At 44.6% G+C, this 23,956-nt stretch overlaps 1 protein-coding gene across 19 annotated transcripts in view; it reads right to left on the minus strand.

Annotated features, from left to right (window-relative positions):
- Positions 1–20,466, minus strand: part of NRXN3 (neurexin 3) — a 1,192,693-nt gene extending 1,172,227 nt beyond the window's left edge. For 5 of the 19 annotated variants that reach the window (XM_077925103.1, XM_077925121.1, XM_077925139.1 and 2 more), the window contains exon 1: positions 20,132–20,461. The gene's annotated coding sequence lies outside the window, so the exon portion shown is untranslated. Of the gene's footprint in view, positions 1–20,131 lie in introns of all 19 variants that reach the window. The other 14 variants (XM_077925114.1, XM_077925123.1, XM_077925109.1 and 11 more) reach the window with 7 other exon arrangements.
- Between the last annotated feature and the right edge of the window lie 3,490 nt (positions 20,467–23,956).

Genomic DNA, 23,956 nt, shown 5'->3' on the forward strand with positions numbered 1-23,956 from the left:
CCAAGAATCTGCTGTTATTGACACCTGTGTGGAGCCTGAACACAGCGGTCAACTTCAACCATCCAACATAAACAACACAGTCTAGTGACACTTTTCAGACTGAAAAGGTGTTATTAGAACGCCTTGTTGAAATACCTTGCAACTTGCATAAGCAACTTAATGCAATTCCTCCTGTCCTGATCTGTGATTATTAAGAGTGCTGCTTTAAAAGCACCGTTAACCTACCATCACCCAAAAAATCACCAGGTGTTCTCAGATATTTTCTCCTTATTTATAATTGACATTTCATCAGAGTTTTCCAAAGCAGAGTTACAGAAATCTTTATGAAAAGAAAGCTCCTGTTATTGAGGAAAATGTTGCTAACTTCTGCACGAGTCTAAAACCTTGCTTAAACTTCAAGCTATGCTGTATTTTCAACTGTGTTCATTCCAGGAAGTGATAAAAATGGAACAACTGGTCCTACCAGAGGCTGTCTGTGGTTTTGCATCTTTTACAATTAGTATTTTTCCTGATAATACCAAGGTCCCAAAGCCTTTTTAACCATACTGCTACACCCAGTGTGCCAACACAAACATTCTTGCTGCCACCAATAAGTACCAAATAATTTTTTTGGGGGGGGGGGGGCGTTAACCAGTAACTGAGTACTCCTTAACAAGATTGCAGGCCCAGGCTGCACATTCCCCCACCCCACCCCCGCTCAGGTGAGCTACCAATAAAGGAGACCACACAGTTGAACGGGATCAAATCAGGCCACAACTTTATTGACAACAGATGAAGTGGTTTGGCATAGGAATTGGGTAAACATTTATTTCCGGGCTGCCTACCAGAAATGACATCAGGGTCAACCCGGCAGCAGGGATTCCTATGACTTACATCAAATAGGGGGGATCCCTGAAGGGATCCCCGCCTCTAGGAGTGCTGATGCCCAAGCCCCCTATCTGGGCAAATGGACAGAAGCAACTCCATCATGGGTCCCTTTAATGAGATACCCTATTTCTGGAGGGGAAGGCGAGGTTACATCCCCCCTTCCAACCAAGGCTAAGGTCACCCAATGCCAAAACCGCCAAAGTTGTGATGATTGCTATGGGGTAGGCAAAACCTCCAGGTCATAGCCAATTCGCTTGGTAGGCAAATGCCTACCTAGCCTCACTAATACGGTGACCACCGCAGCCATAGCAAGGTCAATTCAATGAGTAAATGCAAAATTACCAGAGTGGATGGGGGATCCAACAATGAAGAGCTGGGCATCGGGAGCTGGCATGGGCTGTTTTAAATCCCCCGGGAGCAAACATGAGGGACAGGGGTGCGATGGGGATGGACTGCCCGGGGTGTCACCACTGAGGGGGAGTGACAAAATGCCAGGTGGCACTCACAGCAGGGCCTGCAGCGTGCTCAAGCCACGTGTCTCTCCTGGGAGTGACGTGGTGGCTTGGGCGCCTGCAGGCTCTGCGATGCCCCTAACAGTCTACCTGCCGCCACCGCCAAACACCCCCCCCCCCCCCAGCTTTAGGGCAGCTGAGTGGGAAGAGGCAGGCAGACTCCTTGGAGGCCCTGCGGAGCGTCCTGCCCCAGCCGCCCCAGGTGCCCAATCAGCATGCTCCGAGCCAGCCTGCCTTTGGCCAATTTGGCAGGCTGATGCAGAGCAGGATTTCAAGCCGCGAGCACAAGAAGAAAATCGTGTTCCAGCAGGGATCAGACCCTGACACCCAGCCCTGCATCGCCAGCGGGAAGGGAGGTGCTGGGCATCCCGCAAAGCCACCACACCCCTAAAAGGGCGTAAATGGATTTACCTGAAATACCTGAAATCCCAGAATCAATCTCTACAAAACTACTTCATTTGGAGATAATTCAACATTCAAACACAGCATCTCCTGCTCATTGAAACAACTCTGCCTATTCCCCTGTGCTGCCCCTTATGCCTAGAACTTTTGCTGCTGTTGACTGAACTCACTAGTTGCTTTTTTTAAAATACAAAATTATCTCAAGATTACTTACATAATAGTAGCACATAAATTAAAAGGCACAATCAACCAAAAAATGGCAACAGGCACACATGATAGTTCATTGCCATGCTGGATAAACCACACACACCATCTTCTCCAAGTTTCTTGGCTGCATCTTTGTCCTACTCAAGATAAGCTTCAAAATTGTCTCATCCCTTAGATTTAGAGAAAAGACTAGATCTCATGCAGAAGTACATATTTTCTAGTCACTGTTTAGAAATGAGAATTCTTTCATGTGCAGAGTATAAATTGGCTTCTTAGTTAATCTTCTGGCTTTTTTTTTACCATTTAGGACTCAAACCAGTTATCCAATAAGAAAGACAACAGCATGTCCATGAATGACTTGTTTCAGCCAGTGTACCAAAATAAGGCTCATGAAGACCCTTGGTCCCTGCAGCTTTATTATTATTATTATTATTATTATTATTATTATTATTATTATTATTATTATTATTATTACCACCCCCATACACACTCTGGGTGGCTTCCAGCACACATGAAAACATAATAAAACATCTAACATTAGCAACTTCCCGATACAAGGCTGCCTTCAGATGTCTTCTAAAAGTTGTGTAGTTCTTTATCTTCTTGGCATCCGACGGTCAAAACACATGAGCACGCTTCACATATAAAATTAGTACTTGTTAGAACTACATTCAGGCTGGCTTCTTCCTCCACACATGCCACTTTTTTTTTTTTTTTTTAGGTGCTTCCCCAAACCCCGCATACCCTCCTTTTGAGATGGTTCCTATCTACTTTTCCCCTGGCACAGGAGAAGGCAAACTCCAGGGCTTTTCCTGCTCTTTCAAGCAACAGAAACAGAACCCGTAAAAAGGCAGCTCCTTTCCTGCTTTCTTTCCCTCCTGAAGATGAGAGGCACAGAGCAACAGATCTGGAACGTAAAGCATTATTAATAGCCACTGTCCTGCCATGATGAGTCACCTCGCCACATAAAAAATAGCAGAATCACAAGCAGCTTTTTGTGTGTGTTTTTAAAAAGCCCTTTCCCAACAATCGTAGACCAACAAGGTAATTTATTGGCAGCATTAGAAGTGAAATACCAATCAATTGCACTAATATTGAAAGCACGCTATGGTATATCATTGCCTAGCAAGGGAGGCAGAAGTACTTGCGGAATCCAACACAGCGATTCAAAACTCATTCCATCCTTCTGGGAATAATAAGATCCCTTAGATAGCTATTAGAGACATTCTTTTAGTCACCTAGCCATAAATATCCCATAAGCAAGAAGTGCTGCGGCGAATGCAGAAATCCGGTCACTGTGCCATCGTAGAAAATTAACCCCCCCCCCTTCTAAAAGCAGATCTGTTCTATGGGAAATTTCCAAATGGGCGGGAGAAAAGGTGTCCCACGGTTTCAAAGTCACAGGCGTACATACCTGCTCAGATTTCCCTGTACCTTGTCATCTTCTAGGACAAGGATAGGGAATATATTTCAGCTAGATGGCCACATTCCCTCCTGGGAGTGCTACCTAGAGGCCCCCCAGAGGCAAAAGTGGGCAGAGCAACTACAGTGGTACCTTGGGTTAAGAACTTAATTCGTTCCGGAGGTCTGTTCGTAACCTAAAACTGTTCTTAACCTGAGGTACCACTTTAGCTAATGGGGCCTCCCACTGCTGCCGTTGCCGCTGCCGCCACCATGCGATTTCTGTTCTCATCCTGAAGCAAAGTACTTAACCCGAAGTACTATTTCTGGGTTAGTGAAGTCTGTAACCTGAAGCGTCTGTAACCTGAGGTACCACTGTAATGTGACTTGTACCTTTATAGAGTCAAGGTGGTTTTATTTACACTTGGACATCCTTCTCTATTGTTCATCCAGGCAAGCAAGAAGAATCATTAAAGTTAAAGGACACATTCCAACCAGGCAAAAATGCACAAAGATGATCTGGTGCAGGTGTGTGGCCTGAGTAAAGTTCATAGAGCTATATTTAGGGCCTGCGGGGCCTTGTTTACCCTTAAAACTGAGTGACAATGCAAATTGTATGCATGTTTTGTCCAAAGAAGGCCCGTGAGTCCCATGGGAAGAGGGATTGACACTCTAAGAATCGCAGCTCTGGGAGGGGAACAGGGGTCTCCAAACGACTCTCAGCACATTTAACAAATTACAGTTCCCAGGATTATTCGGGGAAATCAATGACTGTTTAAAAGTAGTATGATACTGCTTTAAATGTATAGTGCTTTAAATGTACAGTGGTGCCCCGCAAGACGAATGCCTCGCAAGACGAAAAACTCGCTAGACGAAAGGGTTTTCCGTTTTTTGAGTCGTTCCGCAAGACGAATTTCCCTATGGGCTTGCTTCGCAAGACGAAACGTCTTGAGAGTTCTAGTGAGTTTGTTTCCTTTTTCTTAAAGCCGCTAAGCCGCTAATAGCCGTGCTTCGCAAGACGAAAAAACCACAAGACGAAGAGACTCGCGGAACGGATTAATTTCGTCTTGTGAGGCACCACTGTATAGTGCAGATGAGGCCTAGGATTGTGGCGACTTTTGTATGTGCAACTATGCTGGGAGGAAGGGAGGGGAGGAAGGAGAGGTTAAAGTACCAGTAAATAACCTGCCTATAGTATTTGATTTTTAAAAAATTACAGTTTCAGCCAATTGCCCACCTGAACAGGAAAGCTTGTTTCAAAAACTGATGCTGACAAAAGGTGAAATTACTCAGCACATAAGTAGTTGTTGGCATCCGTCTCTCTTGGGAGACAATGGAGGAGTGTGCCTTGTTGTAGCTGTACAGACAGATGCAGGAAATGCATGTTTTGTTGCAGCTGGGGCAGATAAAGGCGTCTGGTTGTGATGCTGCAGACGCACCATGGGGTTTCTTTCCTCAACACTCCTCCCAGTGGCCATTCCTTCTCTGGTCACGGCTATGGATGCACAACCTGAATGACTGTCTCCAGCCACTGTGGTCATCTACAAGGGATCCCCACATAGCAGGGCTGATGTTGCCAGCCTTCGTGCCACATTTGCAGACATCTTTGTAATTCAGTTGGTCTGCCAACGGGCCTAGTGCCTGAAGAAACCTGCCCGTAGAGCACGTCCTTGGAGATCCTGCCCTCTTCCATTCTGTAGACATGACCAAGCCAGCATACACATCACTAAGACAGGAGTGTGAACATGCTGAGAATGTGAGCTTGGGAGAACACATCTTTGTTTGAGACTCTGTCCTGCCATGTGATGTCCAAAATCTTCCTGACACAATGCATGTGGAAGGCATTGAGGCATCGCTCCTGGTCGTTGTAAATTGCAGACCACTCACTTCCATAAAGCAGTGTACTCAACACGCAAGCCTGGAGAAGCAAGCCGTTGCTGTAGTTGCCTTGCCAATATGCTCAGATTCAATGGAGATGTTGCTGATTATGGTGGAGTCCTGGTAGATGAAATCATCTACCACCTCAAGCGAGTGGTCACCAATGCTGATGCGTGGAGTGCTGGTGAAGTCCTGACCCAGGATGTTGGTCAAAACTGCCTGCAGGCTTGGGCAAAATAGTTGATGAGTCTCTGTAGAGCTTCCTCAGAGTCAAGGCTGTCTTCTGCCAACATCATCTCTCAGATAAGGACCCGTCACACTTTTGTTTTAGTGAGGAGATGTGCCAGGTTGAACAGTCCCCGTTGCTTCTTGGATATCTTCAATCCAGCTGAAGGCACAGGAGATCAGCAGGGAGAAGAATATGCCAAAGAGTTGGGGCAAGAATACAGCTCTGTTTCACATGGCTCTTTATACAGAAGCCGTATGAGGATGAGCCATCGTACTGGACGGTGCCACACATGTTCTTGTGCAAGGACACAATCATCTTGTGAAGCTTCCTATCTTGCTGGGCGGTGTGAAGAGTCCTTTTCAGATGACAGGATCAAATATCTTCATCAGATACATGAAGGTGATGTACAAGGGTTACCTTTGCTCGCAGCATTTCTCCTGCAGCTGGCGCAGTGAGAAAGCCATGTTGATTGTTGACCGCTGAGCTCTAAAGCTGCGTTGTGACTTGGGATAGTTATGTCATAACTGGAAAATTGTGGCCCCACCTACAACTGAGCCCTGAAAGGTTTTCACAAGGGAATGGGACCCTCAGGCTGAAAAGAGGCTTCCACTCTTGCCCTAGAGCTTCAGTGGAAATTAAGCAGGTATGGACCTGGTCAGAGAAATGGAGAATGGTTCACTAGAAGGTGAGTGCTGTTACTTATGGAGCCAAAGTAGAGCCCCCCACATACAAGACAAAGGTATCACTAAGTTTAAAGGAGCCCCAAAGTCTGCAGGAATACTACAATTACGGGGGAAACTCCCCCCACAAAAATAGGACTGAGCATGCACAGTGGTCATGTTATGCTTGCTTTTTTGACAGTCAACTGTGTGAGATTGAATGGATTGGTTGGAATCCAGAAAGTAGTATTCCATTCTGCTAACTTTTGTTGTAGTTCTGACTTGCGTTATTGATCTTATACCAGCACCTGATCATTTCAAAAAGGCAGATGTGTGTATCTTTATAGCTATGCTGTAGCTATTTAGCTACATAGAGAAATTGTATGCCACTCCATGATTCTAGGATGAAGGGCAGTATAGAAATTTAACAAACAAAAATGTAACCTCAGAAGCAGCCTCACATTGAACTTCATCAGTTAAGTCTCTCTGAAGCCAATACGTATAGACCATCGTGGTTGTCTTTGTTTGCAAAGCCACAGCCCAACAGAAATCAAGAAGCAACTGATAAAACTATAAATGCACCACAGCATATTTGCCAAAAACAAATTGAATTTGAGCGGGCACACTCTGAGGTCACAGACACATACTGTTCAGGGTGCATTTGTGTGAAAAAGAATCCAATCAACCTCAGGCCTACTCCTGATGCGAGGCCATCCATCAAAGGAGCTGAGCTTGCTTCACATAACAATAATAGCCACCTCACCCACGTAACAAATGGGCACAAAAAGAAAGTGATGGGCCTTGAGTTGTGCAGTCTTTAGAACAAAACCAGAAGCTTGGGTTCCAAACATTGCAGTTTGCTCACAAGAGTTGCCTCCGGCTTGTGGGGCAAAAGGCCAGAACACAGACTAAGAAATTTACAGTGCAACAAGTGTAATATTGTGGTATTCCTGCTCAGGGTTCCAGACAGGTAGCAAAGCCCTCTTCCATTGCACTCCATTTGATTCCACTTGGGACAGTTTTCCATCATCATGTATACAGTCAACATTCCACAGCCACTAAGCATGCTGTCTTCATCGGGCTTTTTAAGAGAGCTCCCTCCTTACTTTTTTCTCTCAAGGTAGTCTCAGCGTTTTCTAACACCTACGTCTTCTGCATAGGTGGGGCAGTTGTGGATACATAAGGATCCAAACGTCGGTGTCAGATCTACATATTTTGCCATAGCGTGAGGAAGTCTGCACTCCCACCGCCCACCCCTCCTGCAGGTTTGTGTCTAATCATCCTTGCTGCCACCACTGCTACCAAGAGAAAGATGACGACAGGTTCATGTCCCATCCTGCCAATGTGGCAGCTTCTTGCCTTCCTCTTCCTGGGGTGAACAAGAAGGTAGGGCCATTCTTAAAAAACAATCCCTTGGAAGTTGGCACCTCTGCACATTCACCAAGTCACCAAGTTTATTCTGCCTTCTAGCATAAGTTAAGTCAAGACTCAGACTAGTTTTGCTTTACAGACTCCCTCTTTTACACAAATTAATTGGTTTGAATATGGGTGAAGCATGCACGCAAACCTGTTGTCCATTAGCAAAAATAGAAATAGTGTACAATTTCAGGAGGTGGGAGGAGGCATATTTCCAGGAAAAGTATGACAATTATTTCCAGGACAACAGTAAAAAAAAAAAAAAGGAGAAGGAAAGGAAGAACTGCTACAGACACAGCTTCCAGAAGAGATTGGAGGAGGTGCTATTCCTATTTTAACAGTGCCCAAATCTGCTTGAGGCAGGCTGCTTTATTCTGCCTAGTGGTAGGGTAGAGCTCAGCCACTTGGCTACATTTGGGCAGCCTGCCTGAGGCAGCATACTTTGGACATAATTAAGAAGCAACAAACTATCAGTTACAGTGGTACCTCAGGTTACATACGCTTCAGGTTACATACACTTCAGGTTACAGACTCCGATAACCCAGAAATAGTGCTTCAGGTTAAGAACTTTGCTTCAGGATGAGAACAGAAATCGGGCTCCGGCGGCGCGGCAGCAGCAGGAGGCCCCATTAGCTAAAATGGTGCTTCAGGTTAAGAACAGTTTCAGGTTAAGTACGGACCTCCGGAACGAATTAAGTACTTAACCTGAGGTACCACTGTCTTTCATTTAAATAATAATATTAATAATTATAATAATATTTTACTGTGGTAGGGTGTCATTTCAATGGTCTTAGCCAAGGCACCAAAATGTGAGGCCAGTGAGATCAGATGCCTGCTCATTGCTTACATTTTTTTAGTCATATGAAGAATTCATTCTAGGATGGTATATCTGAAATGACTGTCCAGCTACATTTGAGCGAGTTCTGCACACTATCTCACTAGAGTGGTACATGCCCTGCTTATCCCCCACTTGGATTACTGCCATTCTCGGCAGTAGAACTCATCCTGTGGAACACCCTCCCATCGGATGTCAAGGAGATGAGTAACTATATAAACTTTAGAAGACATCTGAAGGCAGCCCTATATAGGGAAGCCTTTTAATATGTAATGTTTTTATATATGTTGGAAGCCACCCAGAGTGGCTGGAGCTACCCAGTCAGATGGGTAGGGTACAAGTAATAATGGCAATATTATTATTACTATTTAATTTATTGTAAATATATACATTTTGCTAGTTATAGCCTGGTGTTGCTGACAAATTCTAAGAAACAAAAACATACTGAATTTTTTTAATGGAAAGTGTAATTTGCTAGTTTCAGGGCTGTGTACAGCACCACACATCTACATTCCAGGACCTTGACCTGGGGGAAACCTGACCTGCATCCAGGCTTGAATCAATGTTTAATTAAGGTTTTTAAAGTCCTATAAGCTCAGGAGAGGGGGAGCAGGGGAAAGACACTGATTCTCCCTTTCCTCTCTTCCCAATTGAACCGCAGAGAGCAGAAGGGCTGGGTCTTACTGGGTGCTGTTTCACCCATGCATTCCCTGTAGGAAACATGCTGGCAAACCAGCAGACCCCTTCAGCCAGTAGAGCTGCGCCCTTGGCACACAGTTCCTGCAGTGCTGCTGCATGGGTTCAATAGGCTTCCGTGGCCTCCACAATCTGCTGCCCTGCTCCTGCATAGTTTCCTCCAGTGCGTCCCACCAAGGTGTGGTTCAGCCCTAGCTGTCCTTGCCACCAACACCTGCAACTCTGTGGCTGCCATTTAGCAGACTCACCTTTCTGACCATCCCTCAACTGGCTCCTGCATCAGCAGTCATCATCAATGGAGGGGGAAGCACATAACTGACAGTGAGAGACCAACTGTCTTCTGGCACTGGCTCAGCACAGGAACAGGAGACAGGTCTTCTCTATTCCTCTCCCCCACCCCAATCTCCTCTTCCCACCTTGGGACCTCTGCAGTTTCAGCCATTTCCTTTGGAATCCTGCTATGGTCTACTTTCCAAGCACATTACCTGTGGGTAACATGCTGGTAAAGCAAACCCCTGCAGCTAGCAGGTGAAGGGTTCAGTTGCACTTATGGACTGCATACACGTGTTCCCCTGCTGGGAATATGCATACAAAGTCAAAATGCAGCACAGGGCTGTTTGAAAGCCCTCTTACAACAGCCATGGGTTGCCCTTGGCAGAAGCTGTCTGACTCTCCTCCCAGCAACCCACCCATTAACAAACCCAGATTCCTCCAGGCAGCCCAACCCAGGGTGATCAGGGGTTGTCTTGATGTGATTCAGGCAAAGTCCAGATCAGAGCAAATTGGCCTGGCTTTGTTTGGGCTTTGGCGGAAACTGGTGTGCAGCCCTTTTCATTTCTCGCCAAATTTGGTTAACATCATTTCAGTTTTGACAGGTTCAGCCCACCATCTTGATTCAAACTGGAGTCCAATGGTATCCAAATATAGACCAAAGACCACTCCTCCATTTCAGGAACCACTGTCAAATTGGGCGGCATTATTTGCAGTGCGGTCCAAATCAGTGCAGTTTTGAATAGTTCGGTCTGCTTCAAAATGACAGCCAACAGTATCCAAATATAAACCAAAAGTCCATTGCTCCATCTCAGGAACTGTCATGCAAACTGATTTCATGCCAAATTTGGTTTAAAATCTTTTCACTTAGGAATGGCTTTGCTCACCATCTTGCTTCAAAATGGCCTCCAACCATTTATAAATGTAGACAAAAACCTGTTCCTCACACTTGGGAACAGTCATGCCAGGTTGGAATGATAATATCTCCAGACACATCCAAATTGGTGCAGCTAGTGTTAGGCCCACAGAAGAAGGTTTTAAGCTGCTGCTTCACAATGAGGTAAAACCTCCCAACATGCTGAACATTGGGGTATAAGTTTAAATAAAATCATGATGTGTAACCATTGATTGCTTTATCCAGCATGAGTTTATCTAATCCCCCTTTAAAGTCATCCAAATTGGCAGCTGTCATTGCATGTTGTGGCAGCAAATTCCATGAGATGACTATGTGCTGTGTGAAGAATGCTTCCTTTTGACTGTCTTGAATTGAGATATTTGCTCATCCTAGTCCCAAAACAGATGAATGGCAATACCACTACTTCTTGTGTTCCTCAAGGAGTTCTTGTTGAGAACTATCTATTTAGTCCTACTCTCTTTTCCCAGTTCCCAGGTTCCAGTATATAAGAGGATCCATCACCTTAACCCATGACTGCTAAGTTTTACTCAAGAGCCTTTGGCAAAGGATTTTATCAGAAACATCTTGGAAGTCCAAATATACAGCATCTACCACATCACCCCCCGTCACCTGGAATATGCTTTTCAAACTGTTGAGTTCCATACAATGAGTAGCATACTATTTGCTCTTACCTGTGATCATGTCCAAAGTTCTTGCAACTCCATTGCCTCCCTCCCTCTAAAAAGAAGAGCCTGAAACTTGGACTTCTATCAGCAAAGTCCACCAGTCCAGGAGGCTCTGCAGATTTATTATCTGTTCTATTTATTAATTACATTTATATAGCACCTCTATATTCCAAGGAGCTCAAGATGGTGTACATGGTCAAAAGAATGACTGCTTGTGTTAGCTGGCAACTTTGCTACAAATGCCTATCTACAGCTCATTTGATTCCCTCCCTCTAGAGGGCTTCACCAGCTTTCTGGGGCCAAACAACTTGCATCTCACCAAGATGAATGCAACCCGCCAGATATGAATGGTGGCCCATGAAGGGCTTGAGGAACTCTGTTTTTGTTTTTGTTTTCTCAGGCCATCACGTGTATCCGAAACAGGAGATTAGATCAGGACTCTGGTAGGCTGCCACACATGGCTATCAGATTGAGTTTGGCTTGGTGGAGCAGAAATTGTGCAGGCCCAGGTTATGGCAGGCTCCCAAATTACACTTATCGCTCCTCACCAATTGTTATTCTTGCCCACCCCTAAAGCTCGCATCCTGCTGCTGGAAATTTGTTTGGATGCAGGAGATGCTGCGGCAGCATCAAGGGCATTGCAAGGAACAATTCTGGGAGTCGAATGCCCCTCCCTGCCAAACCGAAAAATGCACCCACATCCCGGTGCAGCTGGAAAAATGGAGGGGGCCTGTCTTCCATCCTCTCATGGTATCAGACTGTGCTAGTTACCAGATGAGAAACTGGCATCTTCCATGAGATTCAGATAGCCCACCACTTTGTTCCTGGGGATTGAAGGCTCCTGGTGTTAATTAGCTCCTGTAATATGATGGATGACAGCAGGAAAGCCAGAAGTGACACAGGCAAATTGCATTCCAGAATGAGCCTTCCCTCCTCATCAAGGGCACTGGAAAGGGATCTGGAGAAAGACAGGAGCTGAGCTGCAACACCACCACCTGGACACAGTGTATATAAATACAATGAGGCTGTGGGAATCTGGAACAAGGAAGTCCACCCTCAATGCTAACAAGAGAAAACAAAGAACGTTTGACCTGCCACAGGGGAGCAACACACACCGGTTTCTTGGGCTGATCCCTGTTGACATGAATAAATTGAATCCTTGAGGAAAGGATAAGATATTGCCCAGCCCTGATTTGGTGGTCGAGCCCCTGCTGCCCATGGGAAGCAAAGGAAGACACAACTAGACACAACAACATACTAAGGAAGAGAAGGCGGCAGCTCAAATCAAGGCCATAAGGGGATGCAGCCCTGTCTCCTGGTGAGAAGCATCCTTTTCTCTCCAACACTGAGGCCAAAGGAGAAGAGATGAGAACTGGGGCAAGGAGGCAGTTGAGTGGGAAAGAGAAAACCAGCCATGCATCTCCCATGATGAAGTTAGGGATGGGAGATGAGACAGGCCAGGGAAACTGGAAGGGATGGCCTGGGTACTGCAGCACCATACCACAGATGTATAAGATATTAATATAAAGTTAAAATGTGGGGGATATATCCCTAGTGTATGAACATCCATACATCACCTTAGTTCATTGTATCAACTGCCAGTGCATAGTCATCCCATTCTCCTGCAGTCTTCTCTCTCTTCAAGCACACATTGTCCTAGGACCAGCTCATCCACTAGACCAGTGTTTCCCAACCTTGTGCCTCCAGCTGTTTTTGAACTACAACTCCCATCATCCCTGACTAGCAAGACCAGTGGCAAGGGATGATGGGAATTGTAGTCCAAAAACAGCTGGAGGCACAAGGTTGGGAAACACTGCACTAGACAAACACAGTACTGGCACTGCATGCAAGCCCTGCAAGGGGAACTGTAGATACTGATTATGTTCTGCAATTAACTGTCCCAGAAAAAGGATGATTCCAGAAGACCCATTTATTGAGTATTCATCCAGATTTGCTTGAGGGGAGACTAGATGATGTTGCATCAAATAAGGTGTTCTCTTGCACTTCCCAGTGCATTTCCTGTCACTTTCCTTATTGCAAAAATTCTGATCTTGGAGAAGCAGGTCTGTTGCACAAGACCTCCCAAAACAATAATGGTGAGACCTGAATTTTCGGGTATGTGATTGAATCCCACCTGAAAGCAGTGTCAGTTTGGAAACACCCAAACTGAGCAGCAGCAAGATGAAGAGATTAGGGCAGAGGGGACAGAAATCTACAGTGGGGATTGCAAAGAGACAGGAATCAAGACCAAGAGAAGAAGATACATCTAACCTGATTTATAGATCCTAATAATGTCTAGGACCAACTCCATTCTCCACTTACAAAATAACAATTACAGAGTTCTATTTATCCACCCTAAGCTTGCTGTATTGAAATGCAACCTTCACAAATTCAGAGCAATCACCTTTAAACTGGGAGTTGCACATCTGAATATTCCCCCATTTAAACAACAACCCTGCATATAGAAAATCAGCTCAGTGGCAGATGACAGGCCAGGATGGTTCTCTCCAATATGTTTGTTTTCTTTAAATGGCAACATTTAACTATGCAATACCCTGTTTACAGTCTAAAGTGGAGAGTCCCAGCAAGACTGTATTATGTGATTACTCTGAACACGGAGATCAGCTCTCAGGACTCAGCCAGTCCACAGAAATTGTGTTGTGGTTGATTTTCAAAATGCAAGTGATTTTTAAAATGGAAAGTGAAATAAGGGGCACTTTGAACTTGGAACCAGGGGAGGAAAAAGGAGCCACCGAAAAGGAGTGCTCACTTGTCTCCCAAACACATTCAGTACACTGACAACACCCCTTCCAGATCAAGGCTTAGTTGCAAAAGCCTTTTGCACATCAAACATATTGCGTGTCAATAACTATATTGTTATTGCCCAGACCCTAGTAAGAACAATCTTTGAGATACTTTTTATAAGTGCCTCAACTTATGATGATCCGCGAGGTAATTCCAGTAACTTCTTTTTGCTGGTTAAAAATGACTAAGCACATAAAGGTGCCTTGAGTAAGCATATGAGTTTGAATTGTTCTTTTTAATGAAAAAGAGCTAACTCACCCTAAGACAGTTTTTGACCTTGGCTGTTTGGGGTTGTTGCTTTCTACGCCCTGATACAGCATCTCCTGCATCTGCCAACTTCCAAACTTCCACCTAAAGTGCAGCAGACTATGCAAAGCTGCTTGCCAGAAGGACGGGGAGGAAGAAAAAAATAATAATGAGGAAAAATAACTCCCTATATTAAGACACACACAAACAGAGAGAGAGAGAGCGAAACACACAAACCAGAATCTGAGAGGTGGCACAAACAGGAAGCCCAATGTTCACCAAAATGATACAGCTTAATTCTACAGGAATCAAGGAGAAGGAATAGCCACTTGCAGATTTTGATCATGGTCATACAAAGCCCTGGAATCTGCTTTCCGGCTAATGCTATGCTATATATTACATGAAAAGAACCAGTGGAGTATGCACATTATTTGGTGGTAGAAAATATATCTAAACCTGGGGTGGTGAACCTGTGACCCTCCAGGTATTCTTGGACTCTAACTGCCATCAGCCCCAGGTGACCCGGCCAAAGGCTATGCTGGCAGAAGCTGACAGGAGTTCTAGTCAAGCAATAACTACAGGTCTGCAGGTTCCCCACCTCTGATCTAAAAGAGAAAAGCCAAACTCAGGCACTAGCATTTAGCACTTCAATCCACAACCTTTTTTTTTCCCAAAAGAAAGTCCCATTCATTTTAACAGGACTTCCTTCTACATCATAGGATTTGAATCATAGGGATGTTTTGCAGCAGAAATATCAAAAGTGGCCAAGGGCTAAGAGGCCAAGAGACCTGAGCTCCAATCTCACACCAGAATTAAGTTGATTAAAGGACAGAGATGGGACAGGCCACTGGGACACAGTTATCCTTTTAATCATCATCATCATTTAATTAAGGCTATTACCTTGCCCCTGCCCAAAATGCCTTGAAAATTATTCAGGCCAAGCAGAATTTTCACATATTTTGATCTTCTTGTTGAAATTGTCACGTTCAATGGGAAAGAATCTTTAGCCAAACAGCTAAGCAAATTACAAAAAAATCAAGCAGTGTTTCTCGATCTTGCATCCAAATACTAAACAGTGAGAGGTGAAGGAATGCAACATTTTGTCGGCTTCAAAGAGACTTTTAAAGTTGCAGCATAACTTGACATTCCCTTCATCTTCATTTTAAAAAACTTACTGTTCAATCTCTGCTCCATGGATGAGTACAAAATAACCATCACGGGTATGGGAAAGTAATAACCAAAAACTCAAGAGACTGATATTACTTTCTCAGGGTGGGAGTTTCAATTTAACAAGTGTAGCACCCTCTACCTGTTGCTTAGCTGGTCACTGCACTATCACATACTGCCTTGGTGAGAGCAGCAATACAACCTGCCAGTTACTAAATGGGCTTGAAAGAATAAACTTTCTCAGCTCAGCTCTAAGAGGTTGGACCTGGGCACACCTGAGAAGCAAAAACCAAGGAGCCTTGTCATTTCCCAGTATTTGCCTATGAAAATTGTGCAAATCAGATGCCCCATAAGCCTTGCATCTCGGCTTCTGCGGTTCTCATTTGCTAGAATTCCTCAAGGTCAGCGAGGAAAAGGAGAGCGAGAAAAAGCAAATGGAAGATGAAGACATTGCACTATGAGCACCTTATTCAGCCCATTTCTGTTACCAGCTAGTAAAGCAGAAAATATGGAGACCTTTGAACACTGCAGCCAAATTCAGCCACATGCAGAAATAAAGAGGAAACTGTCTGCCGAGATGACGGAAGCCATTAGAGATCATTCCTTTCTACCAGATTTGCTAACCGCACTACAACACACCCATCTAATGATGGTAAGAAAATAGGTTTGCCTCAAGGAGGAAGGCCTTTTCTAAAAAGGGAGAAAAGGGATTTCAAAGGGTCAAGGCACCGTGTCAACCCTTTGCGCCCAGCTTTCCTTCGCTGCTGTGCCCTTCCCCACACTTCCAGGCACGCTCTCCACCCACTGCCTAGCAAAATTTCACCCACGCAACATCAGCAGGGCTAGAAAGCGGCTGACAAAAAAGAAAAAAGGAAAAAGATAGGGCGTAACTGGAAGGAGGTTGCAATGCTTTCTTGAGACCAGAAAAAGCCATTTCTCCCTCTTTCTCTCTCCCCCCACCCCACCACACATTCTAATGGTGAAAGGCAAGTTTCTTCTGCACCCTCCTGCAACACACATACAAATGTCACCTACGATTCGATGCCCTCCGGTCTCATATGAGTATGCAGCCTTCAGCACAGAAGTACAAGGGATCAATTACATCCCTGCTACGTCTGATCAGAAGCACGGAGAAACTGGGGAGGAAGTATCTGGAGGGACAGTGAACGGGGACAGGCCTGGAGACAGTAGCTTGGTCCTGGATGTGACATGACTCCCACATCCCTCTCCCTTTGTATTGCAATGCCCTCCAGCTTGGACACACACGTATCTGGCCTTTGTGAGGGGAGGGCACCGTTGGGTGCCTGCATGCATGCCGTATACTCTCCAGTGTTGCAGGCTGCATCTTCCCCAGAGTATGCTTTCCTCATCCACAGCTGCCTGGAGTAACCTTTATTCCAATATGTCGCAAGCATGTATTTCACGGGTGGTTAAACCGAATCATTATCGCCAGGCATTTACTTGACCAAAAAAATGTGATTACCCATCGCCGAGTCTATTCCGCCACAACACAAAGACACCCACCCGCCTTCTCTTCTCCAGCCTCCTTCTACCTTCGTTACATACCCTCCTTTTCAACATGCGAATCGTATGACAACATGCCCGGGCGGGGGGGGGGGGACAGAGCAGAAGGAGCAGGCGGCAAAATGCATAGGTGTGCGTTTGGCATTTGCTGTATTTTCCAGTTCCCGAACAACGCCTATCAGCTCTCCCCCAACCCAACACGTAGATATAATTTCAAAATGCAAGCTATAGAATTAAAACCACGGCCTATCGTGCAGATCTCGGATATTAACCGTGATCCGCACATGCATTGGGAGCCCAGATATGTGGGGCACAAAGCAAAGGTCATTGTGCTACGGTTATAATACACATGCACACACCCAAAAAAAAAAAAAAAGCCAAAAAAAAAAGCCGCAGAGCCATCAAGAGGTAATACAGAATTTTCTCGTCAAGCGCCGAAAAGCCTACGGGGGGTGGGTGGGGAGAGGCAAGAGAAGGAGAAAGGGTGTGTGGATAGAAAAACAGGGGAGGAAATGGTAGAAAATGAGGAAGGGGCTTATGAAGACCATACAGCCCAGAGTCTAATCCCAAAAATTACAGTCCATTGTCCGTACCCCCCCATCCCCACTTAATATACCTTATTTGCTCTCCAGTCTCCCCTACCAGCATTAGTACAGACAGATTTCTGTATCTTGGTTTTGCAGCAGTGGGTCTAATAACTCGCTGATCAAAACCCCTCACTAAAGATATCCCCTCCCATTCTTTTTTTTTCTTTTTTTTTTAGCTCTGGCCTAAAGAATAATGTGTTTTTAGAGATAATGGTGGCTATTAAAAAAAAAAAATAGAAGAGGACACATCACAGACATTATTCAAGCAGCTCCCCCGCATCACCTCAATCTCCCACAGCACGCACCATGATTTTTTCTGATTCCCTCCCATTCCTCCCCCAACCCTTTCCCCCACCCATCAAGAACGACAATCATAAATAAAAATTTACCGAAAAAACCAACAACAATGAAAAAAAAATTGGGAAACGAAAAATCCACAACTCAATCTGGATAGCCGATCTCAAAATCCCAAGCACTAATCCGCTTGAATTCGTTCTTGCCCTTATATAAGCAGCAGCACGCCAACATGTTCAGTGGAAACGCAGTGTAAAATGAGGCCAGGGTAGAAGAGCCATGGAGAACGGTGATATCATCGGATATCAGCTCCATCAAGGAGCCATCATCACCAACATGATGAAATCAAATGTGGGGGCCTCAAATTTTAATTTATTTATTTATTGACGTGACATTGTTCCACAGACATCCCTTTCCCCTCCGTTTCCCCCCACCCCACCCCACCCCACCCCACCCCCCGTTGTTGTCATATAAAGGATGATAAGGAATACACATATTTTGCTCCCAAAGCATACTCCTCCACCAAGAGATCCCCCGAAAGCTCCAGAAAGAGCAACCTCACTGGCCAAGACTCTTGTTTATATTTCATTGAATTAATTAATACAGCCCCAGTTGTTTTAAGTATCGCCGATATTTTGGTGTTCTTAGATAAAACCCCGAGACGTCTCCTTTCCCACAATAGAGAGGAAAGAGCGATGGAAAATAATTCCATCGATGCCCATAATAAAGGGGCACAAAAGCACATACACATAGAAAGGCAGCAAACTAAAATGGTAACCGTCATCTCTCGCGGAGGGGGGGAAAGGGGGGGGGCTTTTCACCAGCCTTTAGATAAACTTGTAGAACTGGGTACCGTGGACCATTTTAACTTAAAATGAGAGCAACAACACCCCGGCGTCTCATGGTATATTTAATGGCCGATTCTACACGGTGAACAGACAAGCTCTCCTTGGCATCTTCTTTTCTCCACCCAGATAACATCCTTCTCTCTGACTTTTCGCTAGACTAGTTAGGAGTTCACCCCCGCAAAATCCAGTCCCCAAAATATACCATGGCACAAATACTGGTTAGCGGTCATAGGGGGAAGGAAAAAAATCTCTCAGAGATCTGAGCATTTGACACTGGAAAAAATCTCATGCTACAATTGAAGAAGAATAAAAATGAATTGGTTGGGGGAAGGGGGGGGGAGAAGCTATTTTCATCGAAATTTTGAATATTCAGGCCAAAGAAGAAATGAAGAATGAGAGGTTGTTAGGTGAGGAGGGGGACCCTGGCATTTCAAAAATGGTTTCAGGAATTTATTTATTTTTTGGTTATTCTGCCTTTGAGGTCTTTTATTACCTACGCATTCTTTAGTTTATTTTAACCAAAATTGCAAAAAACAACAGAGCGAATAAAATTCACTTTTGTGGGAGGAAAGAAAAATGTGCTTTGGTTTGGTGTTGTTGAAACAAAATAATTTCAGAGATTTTGTTTCCTCATCATAAAAATAAAATAAAATGTAAATGTAAACAAAAGACCATGACACTTGCACGCAGCACTAGAGCTGGAACCCATTGGAAAGGGAATTACATGACTGTCCTTCATGGTTTAAAATTGGAAAATAACTGAAGGTTTGGATGTTGGGGGGGTGATTTTTTTAATTTAAAAAAACCTGGGTATTTCGCACACATTTTTAATTTATTTATTTTGCATTAAGAAATCATCCAACCAACCTTTAAGGTCACTCCTTGCCTGGAAGCTCACAGCACTTGCTCGTAGTGGAAGTTTTCAGGCAAAGACAAGTACTAAATCATTAATATAAACAAATGGAAGGCGGGGAAGGAAGATTCTTGTAATAGATCCAAAGTAGTATTGGCGGGGGGGGGGGGGGGGGGAGATCCTTCACATCTTACTCCCTTTTCATTCCACCCCCCTGATAAAAAAAATTTCAGGGTTGGGATGGGGGGTAAGAACCTAAAGAAGATCTAATATTCTTACCAAAAAAAATATTTTGTCTTCTTAAAGAGATCCCTGCCACAGTTTAACCCAGCACTGCCTCTTTCCCTCAAAATAACCATTTTATTTTAAAGTCAAGTGCTCAGTGCAACTGATCATCGAAATGAATCGAGTTAAAGGTACTGGTCAAGGTTTGGAGTTTGTGCTTGTCACCTTTAAAAAAGAAGAGGAGGAGGTATTTGGAGAAGATGTGCAGTTTTCCTCACGCTCAGGCACACGTAAAAATTACTTTCTGGGGATGAGAAAATCCAGTATGAGGGGAGAAATAACTTTACAAAATCCTGTCCACCATAATAAATCTCTATAATACTGAGGGTAGGCGTTTTGGGCAGGCTTTGGGTGGGGGGTTTCTTTTCTTTTCTTTCGAAGACCCACTCTATTCTTCACAGCTCTCTCTGGTGAGAACTTGGAGCACCTAACACCTTCCGAAGCGGGGGGAATCTCTCGAGTGGGCGCGCAGAAATTCTCCGTCCGTCGTGGGGAGCGAGGCGTTGTATTCCATCCTAGGGAACCATCTCCTTCTCTCTCCCGCCCGCCGCCACCGAAAAAAGTCTTACCTTGGTAGTTGAGAAGCGAGTGGGGTTGTTTAACCAACTCTTTGTTTCCTTCTTTGGGGGGCCGCTAAGAAATCCAGGGGTGTCTCTTGCCTCTCTCTCTCTCAGCAAGAGAGTGTGGTGGGAGGGGAAGCGCGAGGCGGGACCGGGAGGGCGTTGTCGGAGGCGCAAAAACGCGGGCTGCGAAGCAGGCTGAGGGAACGCGCGATGCAGGCAGCGAGGAGCGAGGGAAAGCTTTGGCGCGCCTCAGCCCCTCTCTCCGCGAGTTGCGTGCGAGGAGAGATGCGTAGAGCGGAGCGCTCTGCCTGAGACTGTCGGAGGAGCCCAGGAATTTCACGCACTCCGGAGCCGGCCCCTCCCCTCTCCGGCGCGCAGACCCCAGCATTTAAAGGGACAGCCGCGGCTGTGTGTAATTCGGGGCTCGCGCTCCTCCCAGCGCTGTTTTGCAAACAGCTGAGACGATGTAATCTGGGGACATCCTCAAGCCCAGGGATGACTAAGAGGCAGGTGCTCGCCAGCCCCGCTTTCTCACGCCGCAAACTCCAACTGGGGAAGGCAGATAACGCGCGCGGCTCTTTCTCTGGGGAAAAGCTACGGTCAATCGAGGGGGGGGGGGTTAAGCCAATTGGCTTCTCCAGAAATTAAGCAGGAGGCGAGGGAACAGGCTCTCCTAGCACCGGAGGGTGGGTTAGGCAAGGAAAGATACCTTCGCCTTCATCTCTTTCTATATCCTGTAGGAATTTTAATAAAAATGTTTGCCTTGTTTTGTTGCATTCTCTCAGTTCTTTTGACTGATGTGGCTCAAGGCTCTTTTACAAACAGAGAGAGAGAGAGAGAGAGAGAGAGAGAAAGAGAAAGAGAGAGAGAGAGACGTTTAGTGTTTGTTTGTTTGTTTGTTTGTTTGTTTGTTTGTATGTTTGTATGTTTGTGTGTGTGTGTTCTATCCATCTATCTATCAGTTCTGCAAGCTGCTCCGTAACTGGGCCCCCAACACTCACGAAATGCAAACACAACTGTCTGGATTTTGTCTTTGCAGAGGAGGAAAAACTGGGGGAAGAATGGCGCTCCAGCTATTAAGAGTGGCTTACTCATGCTGGGAACTAGGCAGGCACTTAAAGTTCACCACTGATAGATCACACACCGCCAGCCTTTCCCATTTAGGAATACAACAGCCTTGTGGAAAGACGGAAGGGTTTCATGTCAAGGTGTTTTTGTGTGTGGTAAGGATCAAAAAAAGTAGTTAAACAAACGTGCTGCTATAATATCTTCCTTTCTGCTGCATGTTTTATGTGCTTCTTTCACGTAGTTATTTTCACACGGCTGTCTATTGTAGGAAATGACAAACGAGGATCTAATAGTCCATTAGGAAGGCACAACACGGTGCTTTTGCTTTTCAGAGGACTGAGAAATTAGAACGAGCAGTTTCACTTTCTGTTCCCATTCAGTTCCTTTAACTCACATGCAAGCATTGTATTTGTGGTTGCCAAATAATAGTAGACGAGATAGTCATTAACTATTTCAAAATTGGGACCCACATTTAACCTAAATATGCATTTGAGGATCCATTTCTTTCTTTTTTTGCCACCTATTTGTGTGGCAGTGGTGCTTTTGTTGCCACCCACCTTAGATCAGACTGTGTTTATATTTTATTTTACATTTTAAACATATAGGAAAATTCTATTCCTGTCTACTCGAAAGTAATTCCCATTGAGTTTAATGCAACTTATTCGTAGGTAAAATATCTGTTTGCAGCCCTAATATTCCAGGGTTTGTTTGTTTGTAAGGACACCCAAGGCAGATACCAAGAACAAATATCAAATACACTTAAAAATCAATGAAATGCAATAAAAATAATAATTCACAAAACTAAAACAGAGAATAAAAAGAATTAAACCAGAAGAGCAAAGAGGAGCACTGTGCCAGCTAACCCTTCTGTCTCATCCCAATAGTTCTCCAAAACAAAAACAGGTTTATGCAACCTGCAAATAGTTTTTCTTTCTTCTTTTTTTTGGTCTATAAATTTTGTTAAATAAAAATATAGACAGTTCCAAGAGGCAAAGGAGAGAACAAAATGAACATGTATCCTACAGGGAAGAGTTCAGGTGATCAGCTGTAATGGCCAAAAAAAGTATTTTCCTACATACCTGTCTGCTTGTAACAGGGATGGGGAATTTGCAGCCCTCCAGATGTTGCTGGACTACTGCTCCCATCATCCCTTACCCTTGGCCATGTTGACTGGGCCTCCTGGGAGCTGGAGTTCAACAATATGTGGAAGGTCACAGGTTCCTTTTTACTGGCCTAAACTCTGAAGATGGCGGACGCAAGAGAAGGAGCTAGACTTTTAGTGTTAGATGGGCAGCATCATTTGGGAGAAAGCCGTCCCTAAAATATTTTAAATTACTATGATACAAAGAGCTATTTGAAGCATGGCTAAAGACTTGGGTATGTCCTGTGGCATTTTTTTACTGCCCCACCCCTTTGTAGTCCCTCATGTCCTCTCTGTGGTGGTTGCCATTGTAACTGAATTGTACAGGTTAGTATTTTATGTGATATAAGGTGAATGTTGTGTAGGGGGGATATGTATAATGTAAAGTAGGGTGAGTGCAAAGGAGAGCAGGAGATTTGGATGAAACATTGTCTTATATTGGTGGGGTGTGATAGAATACGGATGCTTGTGTGTCAGCTGAAGACAGTTGGGATTTTGGAGAGGGAAAGAAAGGGTGGTTGGTGGGGGAGCTGAGAAGTAGGATAGGATAGGAGAGATCGGAATAGAAGTATAAGCACATGTTATAAAATACCAAGTATCCAGGCACTGTTAAAGTACCTGCTACATTCTGCTTTCACTGTAGTAATAAAGTTTTGTTTCTTCACACCACATCTCATGTTTGACTAAGCTCTGAGGTTGTGAGAACGCCAGTGATATTAGTGTTTATATGGTGGAACCAGAATACCAGTTGTCGGGTGATTGCTTAAGGTATTGGACCCCCAGTGCTGGGAACTCTATAAGGCACATATAGGGACCCAGTAGGGCTTGAGAAATCCTTTACCAGATAAAAGGGATTGGTGATTAGAATTAAAGTTCCCTCTTGCTCCTGAGAGGTGGGCATAGGTAGAGGAGGGCACGACAATATCACAAACTTATTTTGAAAGTTTCCTCAATTTCAAAAGGTCTTTGCTCTGGGGCATGGAGGAGGGCAGCTATCTGAGGGACCCCAGCTCTGTTAGCTGCATGTGATTGGTTTGCAGTTCCTTGGATCCCAGCCAATGGCTGAGCCAGAAAAGCACCAAGCAGTGTCCTTAAAGAAATGTAGGAAGTGTGTGTGCAAGGAGAGGGGCGTTTCTGTAAGGAGTTCATCCACAAATAATGAAATAAAGAAATGTAGGAAGTGTGTGTGCAAGGAGAGGGGCGTTTCTGTATTTCATTATTTGTGGATGCCGCTACATAGCATGAAGTTTTCTAGACAGCTTAAAACGATTACGGTAAGTAAAAAAGCAAAAAAACACCAAATAAAACAGAAATAATACCAAACAGACAGGAGTCACTGTTTGTTTGTTTGTTTGTTTGTTTGTTTGTTCGTTCGTTTGTTTGTTTGCAAAATTTATATACATCACCCTTCATTATCAAATTTCAGGGCTATAATAAGAAGCAATAAGTTAAAATCATAAATACCACATTGGGGGGACGACGAAGAAAACCTATCAGTAAAAGCTAGGTATTAAGTTAAGCAATGCTTAGCTAAATAATAGTGCAATTATAACAGAAGCCAGTTCTACTGAATTGTGTGGGGCTTACTCCCAGGTAAATGAGGTTACTTCATTTACCTGGAA

This window comes from Podarcis muralis, chromosome 1 (assembly GCF_964188315.1).
Source record: "Podarcis muralis chromosome 1, rPodMur119.hap1.1, whole genome shotgun sequence".
Taxonomy (NCBI): Eukaryota; Metazoa; Chordata; class Lepidosauria; order Squamata; family Lacertidae; genus Podarcis; species Podarcis muralis.